At 34.2% G+C, this 23163-nt stretch overlaps 1 protein-coding gene and 1 long non-coding RNA gene across 7 annotated transcripts in view; one reads left to right on the top strand and one right to left on the bottom strand.

Moving 5' to 3' along the window:
- The window catches only part of Fbxw7 (F-box and WD repeat domain containing 7), a 173095-nt gene that overhangs the window by 15162 nt on the left and 134770 nt on the right, over positions 1 to 23163 (top strand). The window lies entirely within an intron of this gene.
- The window catches only part of LOC117284596, a 46357-nt gene that overhangs the window by 1320 nt on the left and 21874 nt on the right, over positions 1 to 23163 (bottom strand). For 3 of the 4 annotated variants that reach the window (XR_004515684.1, XR_004515685.1, XR_004515687.1), the window contains 2 exons: positions 7157 to 7366; positions 5981 to 6046 (listed from right to left, as the gene is read on the bottom strand). This is a non-coding gene — a long non-coding RNA (uncharacterized LOC117284596). Of the gene's footprint in view, positions 1 to 5980; positions 6047 to 7156; positions 7367 to 8218; positions 9363 to 23163 lie in introns of those variants that run through there. The other variant, XR_004515686.1, reaches the window with a different exon arrangement.

The following is a 23163-nucleotide window of genomic DNA, read 5'->3' as shown; positions in this document are numbered from 1 at the left end:
TATCTATTTATTTCTCTATATATGATATATATAGATATATAGATATTTATATACCTGAAAATTCACCCTTTTGAAGTATGCAGTTTAATAGTTTTTAGTATGTATTAAAAGTTTGTGCAACTATCACTAATTCTAGAACATTTTCACCACCCAGAAGAGAAACCTGATGTCTATCTTCTGGCATCCAGTAATCTACTTGCTATTTCACTGTATGTCTTTGAGATCTCCCCTGAGGATTGAACTCAGGACCTCACACTTGCCAGGCAGGTGCTGTGCTGCTGAGCTAAATCCCTGGCCCTGAGATCTTTTAATATTGGCACATTGAGGACTTCCATTTTTTCCACAGAGGTATTGTTTATTCCATTGGGCTGGATAGGCCACTAGTTTTGGAACTAGTCCCCTAGTGCTGGGTATTTAGGTTGTTTGGAGTTCTGCTCTTATACATAGTAGTGCAGTGAATATGTTTGCACATACACGTCATTTCACATGTATGCCAATATTTGTATGAAATAATTTTCCCAAAGTGAAATTTGCTGTCAGAAGATATATAACTGGGCATGGTGGTACAAGTCTGTAGTCCTAGCTACTTGGGAGGCTGAGGCAGGAGGATTGCTCATGCCTAGGAGTTTGAGAACAACTCAGGCAACCTAATAAAACCCCTTGTCAAAACAAAAAGCAACGTAAGAGAGCAACAGAGAGCCACTTTCAGTTTGATTGCCCACACTTTTGTTTTTTGTTTTTAAGAGAAAGTCTTGCTATATCATTGGGCAGCCCAAGGTGGCCTTCAGCTGAAGATCTTCCTGCCTTAGCCTCCCCCGAGTACTGGAACCTTAGGAATGTGCCACCATGCCTAGCTTTAATTCATACTTTTAAGCACAGAAAAACAGGCTAATTTTTCTCCTCCAATTATTGTCTTGAATTTTCCTTAATTGCTTTGGGTCAGTGTCACTTGGCTCCTAGTATGTTATCTAATTTTGCCCTTGACTCATATGAGGCTTGTCTTATAGCTGGAGGGACTTCAGTACTCTCACCTTTCCTGCCTTCCTTCCTTTTTTTGTTTTTAACTTGCTGTGAAAACAAAGTGAAGCAAAAAATGTTAACTTTCATAAACATGAAAGCAGTTGATAATACCTAGGTATTTGAATTTGAGTGGGGGTGGTGGTGTTACTTTTGAGGTATTGAGTATATTTCTGCAGCCTTTTTAGAAGGTGGTTTGACAGTATTTATAAAATAAAGTGCATATGCCTTTGAATCGGCAGTTGAACTCCCAGATATTTAGTAGTACAGATGGATTCATACAAGGTCACCTGAATGGTGAGGTGAATTCTTTAGGGAATGAAAGTTCTGTTGGTTCTGAGTAGAATTCAGCAGTGAAGATTATCCTCTTTGTAACTTAGTGTTTATTGACAAGTGTCAATAAACTCATTTATTAATTATAACCCTTCTACCAAACTGTGAGATCTGTTACTACTGTTTAGATTGTTCCATTTTTTTTTTTTGTAAATATGAAAGGATGCTGCAGTGCACATCTTTGTTTATATGCCACCCTTTCACGAATGTTGAGAATACTATTAATGACTGTTCTTGGGAAAATCTGTTACTCTCCTATCCCTGGTACTTTAAGGGGCATAGGCGAACTCATCTTAACTCACAGCTGCATTGCTTAAAAAGATCTGCAGCTCAGAACAAACCCTTTAACCTTGTGGAGCAGGAGGTTTTGCAGAACTGGGCCTCTCAGTTGATACAGCAATTCTGAGTGTGAGTACTGACTATTGATACAGCAATTACAAATGGACTCTCGATTATTGACCACTGTACATTTACATTCTTCATCTTGCTGTATGTGTCAGCACAGGTGGAATTAATATTTTAGATAGGACATTGGATAGCCCTTCCATAGGGCATAGAAGTGTTTAGATTATGTCTTTGTTTATTTAGTGATCTTGAATTTTTGTTTAAAATTTTTTTTCATCACAGGGAATTGGTACATGTACATAATAATTCTTAATACCTTTTTCCATTCCCTTCCCCTCTCCACTTCTTTCCATCTCTGGGTCTCAAAGTTTTCTTAAGAAAAATGTTGACTTATCTTAGGTTCTTTCCTTAGTTCACTTCCATGTGGGATGTGGCTTGGCCACTTATCCAGAATACATTTTTGAGTAAGCTTCACAGTATCTACAGAATACTTCAATATTTCCTGCTCACTTGGTTTCTAAAGTGTGTTTGTTTTTAATATACAGTACACTTTAAATCCCCATCACAAATTGTAACCTCAGTTTGGTTAGAAAAGAGAAATGTCATGGATCATTATTTTAAGCCATCAGTTCCTGGATATTTGAGCTTTTAACTGAGTAAGGTGTTAGAACACCTTGTTCTTAAACTAGCTTTACAGAATTCATTTATACTTTCCATTAATATATCTTGATTTTATTTGTAAATTTTATTAGTGGTTCTTAGGTAATGGTCCCCTACCATTAGTAGCATCAACTTTACCTTCAAACTGGTTGGAAATGCAGATTTCTCAGGATACACCCAGACATAGCTGTTTATTTTAACCAGCCCTCCAGGTGATCCTGATTTATGTCAAAGTTTGAGAAACACTGATATATTCATTTCTTACAAATTGTTTCAGATTGTGTAGGTAGGGAGTAAATTGTGCAGCATCACATATATGCTTTTAGGGGCACTAAGATATTTTGAGGAAACGTGATTGTTAATTAAGCTCTGTAACCTTTTTTTCCTCATTTTTATTTGTACTTATTTTATAGCTTGTTGACTGACACATGGTCATTTAAGATTGAGTCTGATTTTGAAAAATGTTAATCTGTCAGGTCATGTTTTGTGGTTGATGTGCAGTGCATTATTTTGCGTTTAGTAATTACTTAGTAATTTTTTTGTGATTAAACTCAAAAGATATCCAAGGACTATCAAATAAAGCATTTTAAGATTTCTTATTGAAGATAGTGTGTTTTTTACTTTTCTCATTGCTAAGACAAAATACCTACCATTCAAAATTAAGGAGGAAAGATTTATTTCGGCTCATGCTTTGTAGAGGTTTTAGTTCATAGCTGGCTTCAAGGCAGGGTAGCATGGCAGAGGAGCATCAGAGAAGAGAAACAGTTCATGGTAGGCAAAAGGCAGCAAAAGCAGCAGCAAGCACCAAGCAGCGCCCACAGCAGCCCTTTGTCGGTCTTTTATATTCTGTCCAGGCTACACACCTTAAGGTTAGTGTCACTCACACTCAGGTTGGGCCTTGCCATTATCTACCCCCAGAACTATGCCAAACCAATTACTGGACTAATTTAGTAAGCACACACCCTTGATCCCAGCATCACACATTTAATCCCAGCATCACACACTCTAGATCCTACTACCTCTGAAAAGCCCCACCTATAACTACATGAGGCTTTGGGGAGACGTCTAGACATAAACTGCAACAGACAGTTTTTAAAAGTTCCATTTAAATCAGTCAATCAGTTTATTTATTTTGCAGTACTAGGGATTGAGCCCAGGGAAACTCTACCACCAAGCTACTTCCCCAGTCCTTTTTATTTTTAAATTTAAAGATTTTCCTTTTTTATTTTGAGGCAGATGTCACTAAGTTGCTCACATTAGCCTTGAATTTAAGACCCTTCTGCCTCACTCAGAAGGCAGCTGGGATTATAGGTATGTGCTGCTGCGTTTGGTTTAAATCACTTTTAAATATATAATTCAGTGCCATTAATTAATTCACTATTTTGTGCAATTATCACCCCTCTTTCCAAAGCTTCCATTCGTCCTCCCACCTGGTGGTAACCTCTAGTTTGCTTCTTATGAATTTATCTGGTCTACATATTTCATGTAAATTGATTTATGTAGTACATATCCTTCTGTGTCTGACCTTATGTAATTTTTCACGGTTCATTTGTATTATAGCAGGTATCCGAACTTCATTCTGTTTAAGGCTGCATAACATTCCATTGTATGCACTGATCACATTTTGTTTATCTATTCATTTGTTGATGAGTACTTGGTTAATTACCACTTTCCAAATACTATGAATAATGCTGAAGTTCACGTTGTCACACAGGTATCTTTTCAATTCCTTTGGGCATATACCTAGGTTTCATCTGTTACAGTTTTTATACAAGGCTACTTAAGCTATGGTAATACTGAAGTTTGCCTCTCTTTTGTGTGTATTTTCATCCATCCAAATACAAATGCTGAGAACTGAGATGCTGTACTTATTGATATTCTGGTGCTGAGATTTGTGCACTATATGTTGTGGAATGTAGTGAGTCTTTTAGTGAGAACTTACACAGTTGATTATAAGCTTTAAAGGAATAATATATTATTGCAAGAATACAATTTTGTTCATTTTTAATTTATCTTGTCTAAACATTTTACTAGATTGAGCCACAAATGTTATTTAAAAATTTTTAACCTCATCAAAGAACATAAAAAAGAAAGTTAATTATGTTTTATTGAACTTGGTCTAAGATATTACCATTTCAACGTAGAATCTGTATAAAAATATTGATATCTTAGAGTCCTGTTTGGTACCAAATCTTCAAAAGCTGGGAGATATTTTACATCTCAGTTTGGGTACTAAATTTCCATCAGAAATACTGGAGCTTTATTTAGATTAAGATTTAGGGTTGAAAAAGTAGATTCACATACCTAAATTATGTCAGGCTCACATGCTTTTTAGTATCTGAATTGAGAATCCACAATTTTTTCCCTTTAATATGTGCATCCAAATCAGTAAAACTGATTCATATTTTTTAGTAGACCTCATTAGGCTTTGAAGCAGAAGCTTATCAGTTTCAAAACTGCCCTACTCAAGCAAATACACTTTCGTGTTAACTTGTGATTACTAACTTCAAATTAAAAATGATACTGTAGAAGCTGAAAACAACTCCAAATTTGTTAGTATCAGTAAAGTGTTCTTCAACTGTTTCTTGTCATTTTCACAGCTAATTTGTATAACCCTCAATTATAATTAAAATATATACATATAAGTTCATGGTAGAAAAAAAGTATAAAATCATTGACATATATTATGAAAACGTTATATTTCAGCATAAATTCCTATATTTGTGAAGCCAGGTCACAAATAAATTTTACCTTTCTTTGAAGCTTCAAATTATGCTTATTCATATACAAGGTATAAGTGAGAAAACATAATATAACCATTTTTGTGTTTTATTGAATATTGAAAAGCATTTCTTGAATCAGAGTTAACAAGTTTTGTGGAATTCTAGTTAGTGAACAAAGAGTACAGGGTGTTTGTATTGATTTCTAATTTTTTTCAACATTTCCATAAATTGGCTAGGATTAATATTATTGGCATGCATGCACTGAGCAATGCTTTTTTCTTTCTCAGTTTTGGAAACAAGGTCTTGCTATGTTGTTTAGCCAGACCTCAAAGGCCAGACCTTAGTTTGGCCTCAAACTCAGCAGTCCTCCTGCGTCTGCCTCCTGAGTGCAGGGATTACAGGTGTGCCACACCACGTCCTGCTGTGCTGAGCAATTTTAAACAACTATCCATGGTGCTTTTTGTAGGCTGCTTCCGAAAGCTGAATGCAGTATTTTCCGTGTGTATCCATAAGAGTGGAATAAAACAGTAAAGACACCAGTTTCTTTAAAAATTCCTAGCATAGTGGGAACTGTTATGATAAACTTTTAAAAATATCTAATTGAAATTACTTGACAGATATAAAAGATAAAAAAGTTATTTTGAAATTTAAAAAATCACCTACATATTAGTCAGACATAGAGATGTACAGTAGCCCTGCATGCTGAGGCAGGAGTCTCTCACCTGGACAACTTACTGAGATCCTGTCTCAAAATAAAAGATAAAAATGGTGGGGATTGCCCCTAGGTTTGATCCTCAGTACTACAAAAAGAGGAACAAAGCAAAAACAACAACCTATTTGAAAAATCTGAGGAGTATGATCTATTTATAAAGAGCTGAGAGAAACGTCTTGAGAGAATTTACCTACTAGTTTGTTTCCAAAGTGCATTTTGTGGAATAGTCACTAGAGATGGTCCATGAAGAAAGGCTCTGTGATTAAATAAGTAGAAGAAATACAATTATTATAATAAACTATTAAGGATTAAAATAGTCCATTATTATACTACACAGTAATACAGTAACGGAACACACATTAACATATTGAAGGTTCAGAGACATCTTACAAGAAACAAATTTACTAAAAATTTTTAATCCATTAAATTTAGATAATGAAATTTTCATTCACTTGTCTATCTGTGAGAAATGCTGCCCTCTAGAGGCACAAATTGAGTTGCTCTCAAATTTGAGTACCATTATACTGTCTAATCTTACTGTGTAGAAGTTATGGTTAATTCTAACAAAGTGCATGGTAAGAAATAAACAGTTATATCATCTAACTGGAGAAATAGAATGGCAGTACATAAATACTTTTAAATTGGATGGGCTGTACTTTTGGTTACTAATAATCTTTAGAATAAATTTCTTTATATGGTGAATTAGGGATACATAATACTACAGATCTGAGCTCCTTGAGTGTCTCTCAGTGGCAGAAGTTAGCTTTCCTGTCTTCTTTGAAGACCTGTAACAGCCTTGCTTAGAACAGTTAGTATGCAGGGGCGGGGGGTCTTATAACTGAAGGCAGATTACTTCATGCTATACCTTTTCATAGCAAAATGGGGAAGGAGAGGATTATAATCTTACAAGAAGATTGTTGCTAACATAGCAGCAACAACTTGAGGGATTTGCATAGAAATCGGTTCTGACAGTGAAAGGATTGGAGATGGGAGACAGACTATTAGTACCCTGGCTGAATATATTAATATATTGATAATAATATTCTAGCTCAAGTAGTCAGGAGTGCTTCTAATTCTTTGCTCTTTTGATTGATCTCAGTATTGGTGTGTTAAATAAAGTTAAATGCCTAAAACCTTGTGGTGTTATAAAGGGAAAATGTTAAGGGAAATAGGATTGATAGTGGATTTATCACTGTGATTGACCATTCACCCACCCTTCCCATTTCTTCTCCAGTATTCTCTATCAAGAGGTCCAGAAGAGACTTAATTCACCAAGGACGTAAGAAATACTTTGTGGGCAGTGCCAGCTTCTGTGAAAAGCAGTATGACTGCTGTTGTCTGTAGGTGGGAGGAAATACATACTTACCCTGAAACTTTGTGTGTGTGTGGTCTTTACATTTGAGGAAGGGGTGATGGGGTTCCAATGTGGCTATTAACTTCCATTAAAAAAGTGAGTATTATTTCCATACAGTAGCACGGTAGGCATGATGTCATAGATTCACTGCTTTGAATTCTTTTTGCCTGTGGCTAAATGATTCTGGATCTGAGGTAGATGGGCAGTGCATTGAGGTCCTACCTGATAAAAGTATAAACAAATTTAGGACCCACAAGTAAAAACCTGACTTGAACTGTCATCACAGTGAGTTGTATTCCTTCACACCATTTCTAGACTTAAATTGTCTCTTTAGATATGTTTTATGTGTTTACACGTTAAAAAAAATCTCTTCCACTTTGTTTCATTACTGTGCACCTTTGCAGTTTAGTCAGCAGGTTATAGAAGAAAACAGAAAGGAAGGGCCATCATTCAGAGTTTCTGATTTTAGAGCTTGTTCAATAAATGATGCCATTCTGATTCTCACTTTCTGTGAAGAACAGTGAAGGTTTTGTTTGTACAAGTCTTAGCTATAATCTGTCATGCTTGAAAATCTTGTTTGGAATTTGAAATTAATGTGCACATTTTCAGATAGCCAAGACTTGGTCTGTGTCGTAAGCTTATTTCATATAGTTTTCCAGCATTGGGGAAATTTGAATGTTAGGGGTTCTATTGTTCAGAGTATTTTATTTTTCTAGTAAGATTCAAATAGTGTGAAGTACTTGACAGTTTTTGCTTGTTAGAAGTCTACATATTTTTGCTACCATTTTTTCTACCAAGTACACCAGTGTTGGTGCATTTTGAATTTCTTTGTCCTTGACTACTCAACTTGAGCTCCTGTTGTATAAATTTTTTTTTTTTTTCCTTGATGACAACCTTCTATTTTTCTCCTGTGCTTCCTAGTTCCTTCCATCGTACCTGCTGGACTTGCTGTTCTATTAGCAAGCTTACTATTTTCAGTGTCTTTAAAATTTTATATAAAAATGAAATTATTAAAACATGCAGAAATACAAAAAGTAATGTTTGTATCCAAATAAAAATCATATAGATGCTAACCTTTGCCTCATTTGCTTTTCTCTTTTTCCCTCCTGTCCCAGCTTCTTCCCTCCTTGAGAGGAACCCAGTATCCTAGATTCCTTGCGGCTATTCTGCTGTTGTTTTTCTATGTTGTAAACCATTTACAGATAACCTGAAAAAAATTTATACCACCTTGTTTCTAGATGTATTCATATTCACCCATGTAGGTTTAGCTTATTTCTTATAACTTGTTTACTTTTCCTTCTTAAGTAAAGATCAGTTGCATGTTGAGAGATAATTAATTTCTGACTTTTGGCAGATAGTGTGGTAATGCTTGTACATAAGTAGTCAGTGTGTACTTTGGTTTAGGATAGACATCTGAAAGTAGGATTGTTATATCATAGGGTCTAGGTTGCCCTTCATCTTTATCAGATACTGCTTAGGTAGTCCACAGTGGAAGCATGCCTTAATGCCCACTGGTGTTTCTGTACATCTTTCTGAGCACATGATTTTATTGAGACATTGGTTGTTGCCTCTCTGAAAGATGAGAAACGGTGTTTCGTAAGTTTTGTTTTTATTACTTTGGTTTCTAGTAAAGTTTAACATATTTGCATGGTTTTTGATTGTTGTGGTTTCTTATTTAGTGCATCTTCTCCCTGTCCTTTACTTTTCTTTTTTTTCTGTTGGATTTTGGCTTTTATTTTGATCATGGCAATTTTTTTTCTTATAATTTGCAGTAGTCACTACCTGACCTTTTGGGGGAATATGCACTACAAATGTCTTTGCTAGTCTGTGTGTTGCTGTTTTAAACTTTATTTCAAAAGTTTTAAACTTACTGCAAGAGTGTATTTGTAGACTCTATTCTGTGCCATAGCCTTACTTGGTTTGTCTACATCATGTTACTGTCATGCTATGTTAACTATAGCTGTTTTGCCCGGTCTTGCTTATCTAGTAAGGTAAATTCTCTTTCAGTGAAACTTTCAGGGCAGCATGTCAGATCTTACCCTTCATCCAGAGAAAAGCACACATAAATGAGATTCTAATTTCTGCTGGGATTGTGATTGGAATCTCATTGAATTTATAGTTTACAGTGGGGTCTTGTCATCTTTATATTGGATGGCTGTTATTTCTAGATAGTCTCTTATGTCTTCACAGAAGTCATCTTTGGAGTTCCTGTTACTGTTGTGAACAGGAAATTTTTATAAAAATACATTTTGTAATTATTGGTTATAAACTGTTAGCATGAGAAACACATTGATATTTGTGCACAGCAACCTTGCTTAACTCTTAATTCTAAAGGTAGATTCTTTTGGGTCCTATGCACATAATCATAATCAATGAGTAATATTTGTTTTTGTTGCTTCCATGCCTGTGCCTTTTTATTTTTCTTGTCTAGGATGCCTTTACTAAAATTGCAGCCCTTCTTGGGTCTTGGCTTTAAGTTTGTGTAGTGGAGGAAAGAAGATATGAACTTTAAGGGCTTATACTTTTTGTTTCTCATATATCATGTGATATGTCTGATTTATTTTACTGTTATGTTCTCAGGGTGTATCCTTTTTTAAGGCTGAGTAGTTTTCCATTGCATATAAAAACCACAGTTTCATCACCCGTTTATCTGTTGGTGGGTACTTCCTAGTTTAGCTATTGCTGGCTGTGACACTATAAACATGGGTGTGCATGTATTATTATAATGTAATGTCTTTAACTCTTTTGGGAAGATGCCTAGAAGGAGAATACCTGGGTTGAATGGAATTTCTTTCTTAGTTTAGTTTTGTGAGGATTCTCCATACTGATTTCCATAGTTGCACACACCTACTAATAATGTAGGAGGTACCCCTTCCACCATGTAGCCTTGCCAGCATTTGTTATTTTTGTTTGTTTTGATGATAGCTTGTCTTTCTGGAAAAACTTGGAATGTCCATGTAGTTTTAATATGCACTTCTCTAATGGCCAAATATGTTGAACATATACTTTTGAGAAATATCTACTCAATTCAGTTGTTCATTTTTTGATTTAATTTTGTATTTGGAGGAGGGGCCCTAATTTTCTTTTAGTTCTCTATATATTCTAGGTATTAGTCCTCTGGCAGTTTTTTTTCCCCATTCAGTAGGTTATCTCTTCATTTTTTTAGTTGTTTCCTTTGCTGTGTGGAAGCTTTTTAATTTGATATGATTCCATTTGCCTCATAAATGCAAGGTCCTGAGTTTGATCCCTGGTACCAAAAACATTTTTTTTCATTGCAGAGGTCTTTCACTTTCTTGGTTAATATCTAGCTAGTTAGCTAATTAATTCTCTTTGAAACTTGTGAATGGTATTGTTTTCATGTTCAGCATGTTCATTGTTGATACATAGAAATGCTGTTGACTTATGTGTGTTGATTTTTATATCCTGCTGCATTACCGAGTGTGGTTATTCAGAGTCTAAGGGTCTTTGTACATACATGTTGTCTGTGAATAAGGGTAGTTTGACATTCCTTTTCTATATGCATCTCTTATTTCTTTCTCTTGTTCGGTTGCTCTGGCTAAATTTTTGGGTACTGTATTGGACAAGAATGGTGACAGTGGGCCAATGACTTGTATCAGTAACATTAAGTAGATATTTTTAGACTTACTCTGATTTTACCTATTAGTGTGCTAGGTCTGCCATAAAACATCTCAGACTAAGCGGCTTAAAAAACAAAAAATCATTTTCTCACAGTTCTGGAATCCAGAAGTTCCAGATCTAGGTTTTGGTGGGTTTGATTTCTTCACAAGCCTTCTTTCTGTTCCTCGTAGATTCTTCCCTTAGTATGTATGCTACAGGGTAACCCTTTCTATCAGGATTTCCTCTTTTTATAAAGATACCATTGAGATTAAATTAGAACAGAGCTGATGGCTTGGTCTTCAAGTTCAATCAAGTTCCAAGATATTTGGGAGAGAACAGTTCAGTTAGATGCGTAACAACCACTTAGCAGGTTTTAATATTGTTGAAAACATTTCCTTTAAATCCTTTAGTTTTCATCCTGCCTCTCTATTATTCTTTGAGTTTTTTTTTTTCCTTCTCTGACTTTTCTTCCGCTCAGTCATTTGAAATTGAAATTTCTTAAGTCTTGGTCTTAGGCTACTTTTCTCATTTCTTTTTTTTCCCTCCTCAAACATTCTTACCTCTTTGATTTGCAGTTCTGAAGCTTACATTTCTGTTGCTCTAACACTCACCTTCACTAATTTCTAGACCTATTTTATGACTTCATATAGCTCTCTCAAAGGTATTTTATACAAAATGAATGTAAATCTGAACTGCATATGGTGCTGCTCTGTGTGATTTGGCCCTTAGTCTACCGTTAGTCTACGTTAGTCTACCGTTAGTTTACCTTAGTCTTACCTTGTGCTACTCTCTCTCTCTTTCTCTCTTTTTTTGATATTGTAATGGTTCCTCTTGGCCCATATGTAATGTTGTTTTCCTTCAGAGTATTTGTTTTTGTTATGCCCTATGTCTATGCACCTTACCTTTATTTTAAAAAATTACCCAATTTTAAATATGTACGAACACTAGTCGTTAGGGAAATACAAATTGAAACTCTGAGATAATCACTAAAATCAACCAGAAAGACTAAAATTAAAAGGTTGCTTACAACAAATTTTCCAGGAAAATATTCAGAACTCTATAAATTGCTGGTGTATCAAATGGTAGAGCAACTCAGGAAAACCTCTGTGAATTTCATATAAATTTAAGCTTACTCTTACCTTTGAATGTAGCAGTTCTACTTTAGGTGGTTTCCCAAGGGAAATGAGAGTATATGTCCACAAAAAACTTTTTAAATGACTGTTTATAGTAGATTTATTCTTAATGGCCAGTATCTGGAAGTAACTTAAATGTTAACCATTAGCCTAATGGGTAAGAGATCTTTGGTATAGTCATACAGTGGAATGCTATTTAGTAATTAAAAAGAACTACTGATGTACCAGAATGACACAGATAAATTTCACAGACATTCTCACAAAAGGAACTGGACACAGTCCTATGACTTCATTTATTGTAAGTTCTAGGACAGCATGAAAAAAATAATGAGCAGAGATTGCCTTTCGGTGGGGAAGAAGCTGCTGTGGAGTGGGGAGAGCTGTGGAAGAGTTTCCTGATGTGGTGGAAGTGTTCAGTGTTTGACAGAGTTGTGGCTTCCATGACTTTATCTACTGTTAAAGTTATGTTTTTAAAAAGAGTGTATTTCAAGGTTTGTAAATTTTATCTAAAATTAGAAAAAGTAATGGAGTTGGGTGGCAGGAATGGGAGGCATGGATGAAACGAGAATGAGTGGAATGTTGATGGCTGCAGAAGTTGAGTAGCTGGTGTCCAGGCATTTATTCTTTGTGCCTATGTTAGAAACCTTCCAAATAAAGGGCTGGTTTTTAATCAGAAAGTTATGAACAAACAAACAGCACTCATGCTCTCACCATCAGCTTCATACACATCCTCAGAGTAATTCCCTCTTCTTGTGAACCACACTGATTCCATTCTCCCTTTTTCCTAACAACTATCCTGAGTCCTTCTGCACTGTTAAGTATTTTTTAACCGTCAGTCTAAAGGTCACTTCCACAAGCAAAAGTGTTTCTTGACTTAGAACACTCAGTAGGATTAAGTGTCCTTGATATGTCCTTTGATAGTTTTTATCACAATCACCATTTATTTGTTTACTCAGTATCAGAGGGCCTGGGGATTGTAGACTAAGAGATAGCACTTGGAAGAATACCAGGGTGCCAGACACACAGTAAGTGGTACCATGGATGTTCACAGCAGAGATTGCAGTGAGTTAAATTTTATGATTAAATTTTATAAATTCTAAGTGCATCTGTTGAATTTTACTGCAAATCTTAAATCAGCAAATTCGTGACTTTATAATATTCATGGAAATTGGTGGAAATTGGTGTTTTCCTAGTACTTTGAAGTGCTTTTAACTCTCTTGATTAATATTGGAACTATTATTTCATGTCTTACCTTTTCTCTTTGAGGAGCATCTAGTGTTTAAAATGCTAAATTTATGTTAGCAATATATAATATATAGTTATACGAAGTATGAATCATGTTTGGAAACCTAGCATTCTTGTACTCTTGAGTTTTCTGAAGTTACTGAAAATAGGGGCTTTTGGGGTATTACAGTAGTTCAGGAGTGATCTTTCTAAAAAACACACCTGAGTACCACATCACTTTTGATACTTTTTTAGTAACTTCTCATTGCTAGGAATAAAGTCCAAGTTCTAGCACAGTACAAGTATGGGTTTTCATGAACCGGCAGACATTTATTTCTTAATTTTTTATATGCATGTTACATTCTAGCCTCATTTAATTAAAATTTTTCTGAATTTACCATTGTGTTTGCCCTAGCTGTTTTTGTATATTTACTGTTCACTTAACCTAAAATACATTACCCTTTATTCAGTCTCAAATGTCTCCTCATGGGAGGTTTAAAAAAAAATCCTCTCTAAGCTCAATTAAATCTTTCATACTATTATATTTAACAGTATTATCAGCTATATTACAGCAGTTTTTCTAGATGCCTGTCTTACTTGCTGAATTAAATTGCTTGAGGACTAAAATTGTATATTAATATTTACAATATCTTCCAAGCCTTGCTTGCTGTATTTGATTGATCAGTGCTGATTGGATAAATGAACATTTATGCTTTTCATTTTGAGACTATTATAAGAGTTGTTTCTTTAGTTGCTTAATAGAAGATGGCACAGATCTCTGTACAGATTGACTCAATGGGAAAACAAAGGAGAATAATTAAAGTACAAGTAGCTTTATCTAGGAAAAACTTTCTGCAGTTGGAGTATGTTATTAAATTACTTAGAGTATAAGGTTGAATTTTTTAATGATAATGTTTTAGTTGTTAAATGGCATGCAAAAAAACTAAGTTCATATGGCCAAAATGGAAAAATTGCAAAGTTAGAGTCTATGAGGTTTCTGATGTTTCAGGGGCTAACAAAAGGTTGCTTTATCAGCAGCATTAATGAACGAATTGCTTTATTGGCTGAAGCATACTGGTAGCTTTGTCAGTGCAAAGAGCTAAGAGTTCTTATTTCTATTCATGATTATGTTAGAGTAGTGAAGTAAAAGCAGTTGACCTTCTCTTAAACAGAAAATAGAAAGTTTTTACAAATAGATTAAAGCATTTAAGGGATGTGACAAAAGAAGTAAATTACTACCAAACCTCTAAAAATATATATTTTTTTGGTGTGTATCAATTTTAACAGTGACCCTTCCAGACCCTATAATTGCTGTTTAAAGTAATAACTTTAACAGGATGATTTTGTAGGGTTAAATCATTGTGATAAAACTGAATTAGAATGGGTGAACTTTCAGCTCTCTAAATGATGCTAGATATTAAGAAAGCACAAATGAGACACAGGACCAACTAGAGAACATACAATGCGTCTGGCATACCTTCAGAATTTTTTTGTTTTTTAGAAAATGAAATGCATTTTATTTGTTAGAATCATTTTGGAAGTACTAGTTTGTTTCTGTTAACTTGCTTCTAAATTGAAATTCTTCAAAACAATTTTTAAACACCAGGAGTTACAGAATTAACTACGTATAATTGTAGGGAACTAAGAAATTAATAGCAGTTCCAATCTAGCACCGCAGGCCTTCTCTTCCTTTGCTGTTTGATAGTTGTATCTCTCTTTCCCTATGTTGAAGGTCTTACCAGTAACATTAGTATGCTAAGTCTGTTTGCTTTACCTATAATATATAGGATATAATAATTGAATTACATAGGTACTACTACCAAAAAAACCCAGTAAGTAAAACAAGGTAGGATTTCTGTGCAATTACTTTTGTTCATAGAACTCTGACTATATACTTCCATTGACCTGTACTGTATTCTTTAAAAAAAAAAAAAAAAAAAAAAAAGCATTCACCATATTTTTTGATCATTTCTTGTACATCCTAGTTTAGATTTCATTCCACTCCAAGGAAAAGAATAAAAGAAATAGAAAATGATATATTTAGAGTGCATATATAAATTTCTTACACCTGGAATCTTGGATTAAGTAATTTGAATTGTTTGTAATGATGTTATGCTTAATTTTAATGTTTGTCTTATTTTTTCCATTCATTTAATTGGGCTTTATACTTTTCTATGTATTAATCTTGTGTCCTGAGAAAAGTTTACATTTGAATATTTAATGATTACAATGAACCATTGTAAGTTTATTTCATATGAACAGTATGCCATAAATACATTGTTTGGAACAGAGTTTTTGGTTTGTTTTGGAGCTTTTATAATGTTGCTAGTACTTTTTGTTTGTCCCTTTCTCCTTACTGTATATATAGCTAAGCGTTGACAAAAAAGGTGTTCTCTTTGCCATATCTATGATATAGTGCCCCCCCTGTAGCTTCTGTGCATTTAGATTGCAAAAAGGAGTGTCTTTGTTTTATATTTCTTTTAAAGGCAAAGATAGATGGTGCTTATCTTTTCTTTAATGAGACTCTTGTTTTCCATTTTGTGTATCTGATACTTGTAAGAAAAAGTCCTCTATAAGGCTTAATTAAAAAATTTTACTACCAATGCAGAAATAGAGTCCAAATAAATAAAAAGTGGAAAAGAGATTATACGTACACATATACAAAGCAAAAAGGCTTTTTTCCTTCTTTGACATAAAGAACTATGTATCTGAAAAAAGGGACATTTGAATCCATTAAAATGAAACAACTTCTCTGAGCGAAGACCTAACAAGATTGGATTGTGTAGTAGAAAATATTTGTAACATAGCACAGTTTTAATGAATATAATAAAGAACTTTTACAAAATAATAAAAATTAGAAAATGGGTTATGAATAAAGATAGGATCTTAGTTACTTTCTCATCACTGAGACACAATACCCAACACCCACGACTTAAAGTAGGGGAGGTTTATTTTGGCTTACAGTTTGTAGAGCTTTCAGTCCATAGTTGGCTGGCATCAACATAGAACTGCATGGCAGAGGAGCAGTGGCTCATGGAATGGTGGTGGCAGAAGGAGAGAGAGAGAGAGAGAGAGAGAGAGAGAGAGAGAGAGAGAGAGAGATCAAGGGAGGAGAGCAGGAAATAGCTTTCTAAGTCACTTCCCCAGTGACCCACCTCCTTTGGCCAGGCGTCATCTCCCAATATCATACTCAGTGATAGTCCACTGATGAGTGTCACACCTACCCGATCCACTCACCTCCCAAAAGCCCAGTGTAGGGCTCATGAATCTTTGAGATGATATCTAGATTAAAAACCATAACAGGAACCAAAAATCTCTTTGTAAGAGAGTAAAGACATAAACACAGAATGAGAAGAGCCAAGAAAAATATTTCACTGTCAAATTAATTGGAAGTAATCAATATAAATCCACAGATATATCATCTGTCCTCTCTACTCACCCATCTACTCATCTGTCCCCAATAAAAGAATGATTACATTTAATCTTGAATGGAGAGAATGATGCTTGGGTACAGGATGACAAGAAGTGAAGAGGGAAAGTCCTGTAGAGGATTGAGAAGCAGCGCCAGAGCTAAAAACTTATACCATAAACTCCAGAGAAAGTCTGAACCAGAAACACCAATGGATGCCAAAACCTTTGGGTGAAAGACAGCTGGGAACCCGATGTGTATATACATGGTACTTAATTGTCCTCGCACAAGTCACTAACAAAGGGGGAAATGTATCTTTACAATAGACAGATCTGTAGGTTGCCACCTGAACCCATTGTCAATTTTGTAGTACCATATACAACCTAATAACATGCTCCCTTTGTAGTGATGTAATGTGGAACAAAATAGCCTTTGCAGTATTTTTGCCTGATGTTTGTTCTTAATTCAGTCAAGTCCTCAGACTCAGTCTCCTATTTCTAGGAATTACAAAAAGTTGTCAAATCATACTATTTTGCAGTACTATAAAATAGACCTAGTATGTAGGACAGTTTATAAGAAAATTTCCAGGAATACCAAATGTATTATTGTTTTAAGAAAAGAGGGTATTTATGTGGAACTGTTTTAGGATGGGAGAGAGCAAAGAGATGTAAAAGCAAAGCAGGATATGCATTTTGATTTGCTCTTGGATTATCACCCAACTCCCAAGGCTAAAAAATGTATCTTAGGGACAGTTGAGAAAACTTGAACACATTAGCAGTTAAAACAGTTTAAAAATTAATAACAGATTATCTTGTTTTTTTTTTCTCTTTTGAACCAGTTAGTTGTCTTACCCAATGTATTATACTTTTAAGGAGGTTTTAAAAAGATATGTTTTACTACTTAATGCATATAGTCTGATAAAATTAGTATATGTAAAATACAATTTTGTCATTTACATCTCTAAATGGCTAGTGTCATTTCATGAAAGCTCGCATTATGTGTAAATTATCTTCCAAATAGGTTGCTTAAAAAGGCTTCCACTTCCACATTTACCACATTCTACTTTAGCTTTAACAGCTATGTAATCAAATTTACTGCATCTTTTTTTATTGTTTATGAGGTTGCTACTTTCAAGCCTTATTTTAGATCTTTAATTTGAGAGTAGTAAGAACCAGGTTAATTTCATTGAAACAGAACTGTTTTCTTAAAGAGCATTCTATTTTTTTAATTTCTCCAACTTTAACCTAAAAAAAAAATCCACAATTAAAAAAAAGGATTTGAACAGACACATCTCCAAAGGTATAAAGTTGCTAATAAACACTTATGGTACTGAACTACTGTAAGTCACTAAGGGAATGCAAATAAAATACACAAGATACCACTTGACTATTATAAAAAACATGGAAAATAAGAAGGGTTAGTGTGTATGTGGAAAAATTTGAACTTTGAGGTATTGCTGATGGAAATATAAAAAGATTAAGCTGCTGTGGAAAACAATTTGCCAATTTGTTAAATGTAGAATGACCATATCATCCAGCAATTCCATTTGTGTATGTCCCCAAAAGAACTGAAAGAAGGAACTCAGAAAGCTAACAAATACACCAAAGGTCATAGCAGCATTATGTACAATAATCAAGAAGTGGAAACAAGGCCGGGGATTTATCTCTGATGCCGCTGCCTGCCTCGCAAGCACAAGGACCAGAGTTTGATTCCCAGTACCCCCCGCCCAAAACACAAACAATACAACTGGAAACAATATCAAATATGTGTGAACAAATGAATGGATAAACACGTGTACATAGAGTGAAATATTATTCAACCATAGAATGGAACTTATGTACATTCTCCAACATAAATGAACCTTGGAAATACTGTGCTAAGTGAAATAAGCAAGATAGGGAAGAACAAATATTGCCTGACTCTTCTTATATGAGGCAGAGTAGGTGAATTCATGAAGCCAGAGAGGATAATAGAGATTACTGGGGGGAGTGGGAACTTACTGCTTAATAGATAAAGAATTTCTTTTTGGGATGATTAAAAATACTGGAAATGAATAGTGGTGATGGATGTATAACATCGTGGATGTACTTAATGCCGCCAAATTGTACATGTAAAAATTGTTACAGTGGAAAATTCTCATATGTTTTACTATAAAAATATTTTAAAAAGTACTATTTTGATGTTATAATTTTTCTAAGATAGTGGTAAGATTGTTATTTATTGTTTTCTTGCTCTCTGTGAGTACCTATTAAAATCCTTATGCATTTGGAAATATGGCTATGTAAATGAAAAATAATATTGTCTCAGGAAAGAATTTTAATCTACTACTTTAAGATAGTAGAGGAAAATTTTACATAATTGTCCCGTCTCAAAAGTTACACGATGTCAGCTATTTAAATTTGTAGATTGTAAGAAAAATAACTTTCTCCTTTTGACCCTGTAGAAACAAATCAAAATTGAACAGATTGAGTTTCCTGACTTGTGGGCATAGAAGAGATCAATAAGATGAGTAATACAACACTGTAACTTATGCTTATCTACCTAATCAAATTTAGTAATACCTAAAGAAGTAAAAATGTAGATAAGTAAAACTGAGTAATATTGAGATGACATTTGAAAAATTTGAATTATAAATATGTAGTACGTGAGTATTTGTGGGTTTGGAGCCTTATTTTTTCTTTTCCTTTTTTTAAAAAAAAACTTACAATGTCCTCTTTCAAATATTTCCATTGTATCCTTTTTAAGTCATTCTACTGTTGCATTGAGCCATTTTCATTGTTCTGCTTATAAGATTTCCAAATGCATATGATATTTTAAGAAGTGTTCAATGAGGATGGAAAGAAACTAGAAAAACCACTTGTCTGTCACTGTGACACAGATAAGACTGATGCTAACCCTCTTCCAAATAGCATTTTTGGGGCAACTCTTTTATTCTGATTCTTATCTTACTCTTATTTGGAATTAAGAGTTTTCTTGTCAAGTACTGTGAAAAGTCTGGAATTTTACCTGTGCCTGCAAACTAACCAATTATTTACTCATGAATACTCATAGAAGACATGAGAGTCCCAAGTTAGAGTTGAAAGATAATTATTACAGCAAGGTATAGTGGTGGTTAGTGTACATACTTAATTGTTTACTGTGGTAAGTTTACCAAGCACCAATTCCCAGACAGCAGTGTGAGGAGGGCCAGAAGATACTTGCACACTATAGTGCATTACCTTATTGGCGAGGAATCCTCAGTTTAGAGAACTTGAATAGTTTATAATAGGAAATAAGAATGCCTGGCTTTCCTGAGGAGAGAGACACTCTCTTCTTCAAGGCCTTTTCTATCCTCGAAAAGATAGTGCAGACCACGGCACTGTATTTTAGTCCCCAGGGTGCAGAAACATGGGGGAGTTCCATAAGGAGTTGTTGCTTAATAATACTTTCTATTCATTTTACATTGTCTTGTCTTCTAGCAAATTTTCCTGTGAGTGTGCCTCTGGTTTATCTGACAGAAAAGAATGACTTACCTGTTCAGATAGGTTTGCCAGCTTTTAAAATCAGATTATCCATTTTCTTCTTGTTGAGTGTGGGAGTAGTTACTTCTTCTAGATAAAGTGCTTTGTCAGATAAGTGATTTGCAAGTACTTTCTTTCAGTTTGTGACCTATCTTTTCATCTGACCTCTTCCCCCAGTATTAGGGATTGAACCTAGAGCCTTTACACTAAGCTATCATCTCTTTTTTTTCAGACAGTGTCTAAATTGCCACATTCCTAAGTATCTACTTTTATTTCCCCCTTCCTTCCTATTTTTTAGTACCAGGGATCAAACTCAGGACCTTGCACTTGCGAGGCAGGTGGCGGCACCACTGAGCTAAATCCCCAGCCCTCATAAGTATCTTTTACGGAACAAAAGTTTCTAATTTTTATGAAGCTTTCAAGTTTTTCTCTGATGAGTTGTGTTTTACAAAGTCTGCCTCTTTGAAAGTCACATATTTTTTCCTTTATTTTCTTTTAAATATTGTATTGTTTTAGGTTTTACATTTTTGTGATCTATCTTATGTTACTCCTTGTATGTCATGAATTTGAGTTTAGGGTCATTGTTTTGGCTTATGAAGATCCAATTTTAATACTGTTTGTTGAAGAGGCTCTGTTTCCTTGTTGAATTGCCTTTGTACCTTTGTCAAAATCCATTGTTCTTTTAAGTATCTATTTCTGGACTGTTTATTGATCTGTGTCTGTCTTTTTTGCTTAATATATCATTGTCTTGAGTGATAAGGATTTTAGTCATTACTGAAATTAGTGTTACTTCCCTTAATTTTTTCTTTCTCAAAATTGTGTTGGGATTTTAGCCCCTTTGCTTTTCCATATACATTTAAGAACCAGCTTGTTGATAATTACAATCCATTATCAGAGATTCCTTACCCATGGATTTAATCAACCACAGATAAAAAATTTTTAAAAAAGTATGCCTGTATTGAACATATACACATTTTTTTCTTGTCATTATTCCCTGAACAATAACATGACATGGCATTTACATTGTATTGCGTTCTAAAAGTAATTGAGAGCTGATTTACAGTATGTTAAAATATTGTACCATTTTCTATAAGATACTTAAGTATCTATGGATTTTGGTATCCATGGGGATTCCTGGAAACGAACCACTCTGCCAAGGATGGCTATATTCTGCTGAGATTTTGATTGGGATTTTGTTGAAGCTTCATATAAATATGATAACGTTAAAAAATATTGATCATTTAATTTATGATATATTTCTCTATTTTTAGGTCTGATTACTTTCATCAGTTTAATAGCTTTTAGCTTATATATTCTGCACATACTTTGCAGATACATAACTATTTCTCTTTGATTTTGATGCAATTTTTAAATGGTACTGCTTTAAAAGTTTTTGATGTACTGACTCAGTATATAAAATATAACTGATTTTGTATTATTGACCTTTTATTCCATGACTTGTTATAAGTATTAGTTTGAGGAGCTTTTTTGTAGGTTTCTTTACATTTTCTCTGTAGAGAATCATGATTTTTAGTAAAGATGCTAAATTTCTTCATTTACAATTTGTATGCCTTTTATAGTTTTCTTTCCTAATTGCATATACAATACTAGGACTTTCCAGTACACTACTGAATGGAACTCGTGAGGAAAAAAACCACATTTTACTGTACAAAGGAAAATAGTTAAGAATAAAGATTATGGATAAGATCTACCAGTCTGAGTATTCCCCTACAGCTTTCTCAGCAACAGCGTCAGTGTTTTGGAATTATTTTCATTCCAAGTTGTGTGGTAGTATCATCTCAAAATAAAGCAGAGATAGAGAATTTGGAAGAATATTAAAATGCCTGATGTCTGTGCTAATGATTCTAGTAGAAACTTGATTAGTACAGTAGTCATGTTTTTGGTCTTTTAGCACTTTTTTATCATTAAATATAATGTTGGTTGTAAGCTTATTTAGATATTGTAGCCGATTAAGGAAATTCTTTTATTCTTACTTGCTGAGCCTTTTTTGGGGGGATACTGGAGATTGAATTCTGGTCCTTGCACATGTGAGGCAGGCACCTGAACCACTAAGCTAAATCCCCGGCCCTGTGCTGAGAGGCTTTTTAAAAAAATTAGAAATGGATGTAATGGATGTTAGATTCTGTCAAATGCCTCTTCTACAGGTATTGAAGTGTTTTTTCTTGTTAGTAAGTAAATATTGAACCAGTTAGCCATTTCTCTGATAAACTGTACTTTGTTGTGAGCTGTTATTCATTTTTTAATATTGTTGGATTGGATTTGCTTATATTTTGTTGATGATTTTTTTAATGTATATTCTTAAGAGATGTTGTCTGCTGTTTTCTTGTAATATCTCTTTGATATTTTGAGTTGAGAAATATTCTCTTCTTTTTCTGCAAGAGAGAATGTTTAATTACAATGATTTTTCCTAATGTTTTATAACATTTGCTGTGAAACCACCAGAACATGTTTCCTTTTCTAGAATGTTTCTAACTACAAATTTGTTTTCCTTTATATATGTAGGAAAATGTAACAGCATGGTATTCTACAGTAAACTTTTAAAATAAGTAGGGATATACTCTAATAATAAGTAGTATAGTATAATAATCCACAGAGCAGTAACATAGTTATTAGCTTCATCAAGTAGTATGCACTGTGCATAGCAATATGCTCTATACTTTTTTATACTGGCAGCAGAGTAAGTTTGTTTATAGCAGCACCACAGACTTGTAATGTTTTCTCTCAGGCCTCCAAGACTGCTGGCATTCCTGGGTGGTAGGAATTTTCCAGCTCCATTATAATCTTATTTGACCACCTTCTTCAAATATGCTATCTACTGTTGAGCAAAACATCATTAGGCAGTTCATGATCGTACTTGGTTCTAGGTAGGGCTGCCTTTTTCTGAGTATGTTATTTCAAATAAATCCTGTGGGCTTTTGTTTTCCCTGTTTGTTAAAAGTGTATTGATAGATTTCATTTTGTGAAATTCTTTTTTTTTTCTGTAAAGTTAATTGGAATATGGTAATCCTACAGATTATCTGAGATACTTCGAGTCCTAATGTTTTGTTTGCATAGTCTTCTAGTTGCAGGTATCAAAGTAGGCAGCAGTTTATGTTTCTAGATAAAGTTCATATT

The sequence above is a fragment of the Fukomys damarensis genome, unplaced genomic scaffold (genome assembly GCF_012274545.1).
Source record: "Fukomys damarensis isolate Sample0158 unplaced genomic scaffold, DMR_v1.0_HiC HiC_scaffold_38, whole genome shotgun sequence".
Taxonomy (NCBI): domain Eukaryota; kingdom Metazoa; phylum Chordata; class Mammalia; order Rodentia; family Bathyergidae; genus Fukomys; species Fukomys damarensis.
The sequence above is the reverse complement of the archived record's forward strand: the minus strand, read 5'-3'. Positions and strand labels throughout refer to the sequence as shown.